Source organism: Chrysochloris asiatica, unplaced genomic scaffold (genome assembly GCF_000296735.1).
Source record: "Chrysochloris asiatica unplaced genomic scaffold, ChrAsi1.0 scaffold00198, whole genome shotgun sequence".
Lineage (NCBI taxonomy): Eukaryota > Metazoa > Chordata > Mammalia > Afrosoricida > Chrysochloridae > Chrysochloris > Chrysochloris asiatica.
In genome coordinates this window covers 5,486,096-5,492,909 of record NW_006408716.1, presented here as the reverse complement: position 1 = coordinate 5,492,909, position 6,814 = coordinate 5,486,096, and the positions used below count along the sequence as shown (strand labels likewise).

At 39.9% G+C, this 6,814-nt stretch overlaps 1 pseudogene; it reads right to left on the bottom strand.

The window, feature by feature from the left end:
- The window catches only part of LOC102818325, a 20,007-nt pseudogene that overhangs the window by 4,232 nt on the left and 8,961 nt on the right, over positions 1-6,814 (bottom strand).

The window sequence follows — 6,814 nt, the reverse complement described above, 5'->3', positions numbered from 1 at the left end:
TTTAAGTTCCTGATTTTGTTCAGCTGGTTTTGAATATTTTTCAAACTAGTTACTTTCTCAAATTCTGTTAGATATGAATTTCAATGCATTTGTTTAATTTTAGAATCTTGGTATTCTAATATGCTATGTAAAAAGGACAATTTGGAAAGGTCAAAAAAAAAAACCATAAAATGGCTACGTTTTTTCTAGGATATCTTAGTTAAATGTTGCAATGTGTTCACAAAGAAGCAAGTGGCAGGCTCATAGTGCTTGTTTATATATTGGGTGGGGTTTCCTGAAGGATATCCCCTGTATTTGGAATTATTGTTACCCAGTTTCCTGTTAGATTGAATGTGTGTACCACCTAGATCAGAGAACTTTGGATTGGATCCCCAATCCAAAAGGATTTGAAATTCGGAGCTCTATAAAATCCCAAGTTTTAAACCTGAGTTTGCAAGTGGAAAATTTCAACTCCAGCTTGTGAGTCGCAAAACTGTCAGGATAGTTTCTTCTAGCAGCATCCTGGAAGGAAGAGCTCAAAGCTTATAAATTGTTGTTGTTGTTAATTGTCATCCAGTCAGTTCCAACTTATAGTGACCCTGTGTAGGGTTTCCGAGGAGCAGCTGGTGGGTTTGTAGTTAGTAGTTGAGTACTTATTTCTCAGTGCCACACCAGGACTCCAAGCTCACAAAGAGCTAATAGAATAACCCTCTCAGTTTTCTGTGATACAACAGTGCCCAGTAGGTAGGGCATCATGGGCTTTGGAAGATAGTTTGTTTTTTCTGTGTGTATGGCTTGTTGTGACTCTGAGCTCTTTGAGAGCCGAATTATCCTGTGATTAACCTAAAACCCAAGAAGTAGAATTACATCCAATAGGATCCAAAACAGGGAGAGAGAAAAAGAAATCCAGGCTTAACAAAACTGAAAGCAAGGCAGGTAATCATGAGAGTAAGCCATGAATCAAACTTGGTGGCACCATACACAAGTGGAGGTTCCGTGTCTGAGATATACTCATCCAGGCGACTCCTAAAGATCTGTGGACACAGTTGAGTCCAAATGACTCGGCTGTATGGAAACCATGATTTCCTCGGATTCTGAGAATTACCAAGAGGAGCCATCCTTTGGACTTCACTTCTGACACCAAAATTATCCTGTTGTTGTTGTTGTTAAGTGCCGTTGGGTTGATTCCGACCCATAGCGACCCGGTAGAGGGTTTCCAAGGAGCACCTGGTGAGCTTGAACCGCCGACCTTGCAGTTCAAACGACTTTGCAGTCTGACGCAGTAGCCTACGGCGCCACACCAGGACTCCAAAATTATCTTGAGGGGGGGCGGGGCGGAGGGGGGAAGACTCCAAATCTAGTTAAGGTAAGAATGAAGAATTTTATTAATGGTAGGAAGATATTTTTCAAAACAAGAGGACATGCTACCTTTAAGTAAGCCTGGCAAAGTGCCCCGCCACACCCTGACTTTGTATTTTCAAAAATCAGACAGAGGCACAAATGGAGGGGAGTCCATTTGCTGTCGTTTCTGATTGGATAACATTTACAAAGTTACGGGTGGTCGTATCTTAGTTGACCACTTTTTGCAGGAGTTAGTCTCCTTTGCAAAAGGGTAACAAGATATGGCTAACTATGAATTTAGAACAATTTTTAAATTATAAATATTTTCCAAGGGCAAAGCTTGCGTATATATTTAAAAAGAAAAAAAAAAAGGCGAAAACGTTTTTAACTTGGGATTTCTAAAAGCTATAGCCTAACCACTAAAGTCACATGTGTAACATTATATCTAAACATCTTACATTACCTCTGTCTATTACTGGCCATTTCGAGCCACAGAATTGGGTTGAAGTAGAGCAAGACTGGGGGTTTCCTGTTATCTCTTAAGGTAAATTTTAGCTGAAGAGAAAGAAAGAAGACCGAAAAAAAAAAAAAAAGGACAAATGGTGCTTTTAACAAAATGGGCTCAGTTATATTAAGGAGAAAAAAATCCAAATAGGACTTCAGTGGGGAGATTTTACTCATGTCAAAGTCTTGCTAATGCCTTTAAATGCTCTTATTGGCATGAAAATGGTGAAGAACCAATGTGTGAAGGAAGTCCCAGGATCCTTGAAGACTGCTTGAAATCCTTGAAAACATTGCGTTTTATGTAGGTCAGATTTGACAGTGGGAACTCCCCTACCTGAATCAAGGCATCTAGCTACAATGTGGCTGATTGGACCCTGAGTACCCGGGGCTAAGTGGCAGCATCTCATCACTAAAGACAAGGTGGACCTTTTAACTGCAGTGGACACCAGAGCTACAGCTGCAGTCAAAGCAGTCCCGACTCATATGGACTTACGGTGTTGACTACTTAGTGGTGTCTCTGGGAGTGAAATAGATGGGAAACCTACTAAATATTTACTTGATCTATACAAATTAAAGAATTCTAGGTCAAGTGAATGGCAGTCTGACTTGAATTGCCAGAATACACAATCATAGTCTCTCAATCAATTCCCAGATTTGAGCCCGTTTACAAGACCCTCAAGGCCTTGAATGAAGGGGAAACCAGTTCTCTTGAGAAAGGACCCCACTTTACTACCCAAAATTTATGCTGTTAATTACCCCCTCCACCTTCCACCTTCCCCAAAGGCATCTACAGTCTTTTATGAGAGTGATTGATCACTGGGGAAAAGGAAATAATCTGAGGGATTACTGACAAAAATTCCAAGAGGCCCACAACATCAGAGTGGCCTAAATACCAGAGTAGGGGCATACTGAGGCCAGGCTATCAATGAAGCCTTAGCTCAGGCCAGTCTCACAAGGGTCCAGTGGGCTTTAGAACCCATCCTATAGTCATTTCCCACGTTTCAGAATGTGTAACTGGCATAGAGATACTTAGCAACTAGATGACTTTCTAAAAATTAGACACAGGCATAAAAACATTTCACCAAAAGAGTAAAAAATGAGCCCAAAGATTGGGAAAAAATTGGCTATGACATATCAAATAAGGGGCCAATATCTAAAATTTACAGAAAAACTCAACACATTGATAACAAAAAGATAAATAACCCAATTAAAAATTGGCAGAGGACATGAACAGACACTTCACCGAAGAAGACATTCAGGTGGCCCACAAACATATGAAGAAACGCTTGCTTTTCTTAGTTATTTGAGAGGTGCACATCAAACCAATAATGAGCTATCAGCTCACCCCTGCATTGATAGGAAAAATTAAAAAAAACAGAAAAAAAGTAACGAAAACAACAAATAATGGCAAGGGTGTGAAGAGACTGAGACCCTCATGTAAAATGGTGCAACTACTGTGGAAAATGATGGGACACTTCTTTACCAAGTTGGAAATAGAAATATCATATGACCCAGCAATTCCTCTACTTGGTAAATATCCTAGAGAAATAAGAGCCATGTTTGTCACCTGTGTTTGTCACAGCACTATTCCCAATAGAAAAAAGATGGAGATAACCTAAATGCCTTTAAATGGGAGAATGGATAAACAAACTACGGCACCTACATACAATGTACTTAATATTATGCAACATTAAAGAATATCAAAGAATCTGTGAAACATTTTATAACATGGATGAAACTGGAGTGAAATTAGTCACAAAAGGACAACTATTGTATGAGACCGCTATTGTAAATAGTCAAGAAAAGGTTTTCATATCAATGCTATCCCCTCTGTACACAGGGTGATAGCAATGGGCAACTTAGAAATTGGTTACCTAAAATGAAGGGGTGATAAAGGCTCAGAGTAATAGGTTTACAAGATTTCACGGGGGAGTTTAGTTTAATAGTGTGTGAGGGAAGAGAGAGTCCTCACTGAATAGTTTTCATTTTGTCTAGATGGGTCTAGTTAAAAGAGATGGGGATAAGATTCTTATGGTTCAATAGTGAGTAATAGTTATCATGACTAATTGTGACTGTCACAATGGTAAAGGTAGACGTTTTGTAACAAAAACAGGGAGTAGTTAATCTTATAGTCCAGAAACAGAGGACTTTAGGACCATCAAGGGAGAAGAGCACAAGTAGAATGTGAGACCTTATCCAGAGAAGCAGCCATGCCAGAGAAGGAGGCAGAGATGGGGACATGGAGAGAGGGAGCAGCTGAGGAGTCTAGATTCATGGGAAGAGAGGGACTAAAAGAAGGCAGCCAGGAGTCAGACTTGCAGAATGTGCCCTTTGGTGGTGTAAATTATTATATGCCTGAGTGTATTTAAAAAAAAAAAAAAAGAGCTAAAGTGAATAGAGAGAAATACTGTTAACTGATGGTACATGTAGGGGATTATAATCATTGTAATGAAACAAAGGGTATGATTTGTTGAATGTAAAACTGATGATCTGCCCTCTAAACTTTCTCTCAATCCACAATAAAAACCTTAATAAAAACCAGAAAGAAAGAAAGAAAGAAAAGCTTTTCACACAAAAAGAGACATTGTTTTTCCCTGTTGGTTGTCAGGGATGGGAGGAGAAAAGGGAGTCAATTATTGGCTAGAGGGCAGATACATGTTAACTTAGGTGAAGGGGGGGAAGGCAGTTTACAATAAGAGAGAGATCGGTGAACAAAGCAAAAAGAATGAGGGAGGCTGGGAAAGATACTGGGAAGAGTGCAAAAATTAAAGGCATAAAGAGGTAAATACTGTTATATGGCTAATCCTGTGGGGACCACGGTGGCTTTGTAGGATAAGAATTGGACTGAGAATCACTAGGTTGGTGGTTCAAGCCCACCAGTTGCTCTGAGGGAGGAAGATGAGGCTTTCTGCTCTGGAAAAGATGGTGATCTACTTGTAGACACAATGTGTATGTGCAGAGGAGAGTCAGCTTACTTATATCCATGGGTATATATAGATTTGAGAGAGGATATTTATACATGTGTGTTTATTTTGCTACAAATATACCCATGATTTTTGTGGAGCACACAGAGGGAAAGTTATGAAAACTTTTAGATATAACCGAACACCTCAAGGGAATATGTCTCGGAGCATAGGGGTTCAGAACCATGGTCTCATGTGACACCAAGATTAATTGGCATACGTAGACCAGAAAGAAAATATTCTACATTTTACTTTTGTGAGTAGCGACTGGGATCTTGAAAGCTGTTGAGAAGATATATAAGGTGCAACCTTGTCAGGAGGAAAAAGGGAGAAGAAAATAATAGAAGACACATGGAAACCATTAGTCCAAAGGACGATGGCCCACACAAACATCAGTCTCCATGATCCTCAGACCAGAAGAACCAGGTGGTGCTCAGCTATCACGACCAACTGCTTGGAAAGCCATCCCATTAGAAGGACCTGAATAGAGTGGCAGGAAAATGTTGATCAAAAATCAAAATCATAAAAGAGACCAGGCATACTGGTTGCATAGAAACTGGTGTAACCCTTGAGACTGTGGCCCTTTAATTCTGGAAATGAACTCACCTCTGTGGCTCAGTTTTCAGCCAAACAATAAACAGGTCTACATAGGAAACAATGATACATATACTTTAGAATAACATCTGATAAACAGGGACGTATTTACTGAAGGAAGAAGTTCAGAAGGGTTAGGAAAGAAGGATGGAAGCAGGAAACAGGGAGAAAGTGGGGTAAGTGTTGTTTCATTGTGGGATTGCTATCAATAAGATGAAATAAAATGTGCAAGAATCGTTGAATGGAAAACGAATCTACTCTGTAAATCTTCACCCAATTCGCTGTTTTGTTTTGTTTTTTTAAAGGACATGAAAGATGCAGAGGTAGTGATTTCCACTAATATCCCCAATCCAAAGTCCCATTTGGCTTTCACAACAAATAGATTTTAAAGAATGATAGTGGATGATGATAAACTTAACCAGGTTGTGACTCCCATTGCAGCTGCTGTTCCAAATGCTTCATTGTGCAAATTAATACGTCTCCGGGTACGTGGTATAGAGACATTGATCTGGTCAATGACTTCTTTTCCTTCCTGTTTTGAAGGAGCACCCAAAGCAGTTTACCTTCAGCTGGCAATTCCAGCAATACATCTGCACTGTTTTACTACAGAGGTATATCAACTCTCCTGTCACATGTTATAATTGAATCTGCAGGAACCTTCTTTCTATACCTTTAACTTCCACAAGATGTCGCACTGGTCCACTACGTTCATGACATTATGCTGATTGAGCTTAATGAGGAAGAAGTAGCTAGATTAATCAGACATTTGTGAGCTGGGGTGGGAAATTAGTCTGGTAAAAATTCAGGTGCTTTCTGCCTCAGCAAATGCCACCAGGCAGATTCAACAACTTCTCTTTCACTTTAGAAGGAATATCTCAGCATGCTTCACATCTCTGGATCCCTAAAAATGTTGCTGATGTGGAAGGTGCCTGGATTTTTGTCATGCATTGTTACTGGGAGAATTAAGTGCTGTATCCAGTGGAAAGCATGTAACTGGTCTTTCCTGGACTTGGTTCCGTATTTATTTTCCCTTTGAAACTGAATCGGTATTCTTTTACTGCTAACAAACCATTACAATGAATAAAACAACTTTTCTCGGCTCAGTGAGTTTTTCTGAGCTTGAGGGTGGTCTTGGGGGACCTCAGCTCAGTACTTTATCTACATTCTCAGAACATAATATAATATCTCCTTTTGGCCCCCATTTAGTATGTTTTTCAATAACATTTTATTGTGCTTTTGGTGAAGGTTTGTACACTAGTTTAGGTTCCCATTTAGCAATTTCTACACAAGGAGCTCTGGTAGCGTAGTGGTTACGAATCGGGCTGTGAACCTTAAGGTTAGCGGTTCTAAACTACCAGCTGCTCCGCGGGAGAAAGATGAGGCTTTCTACTCCCGTAAAGATTTACACCCTCGGAAACCCTGTACAGGGTCGC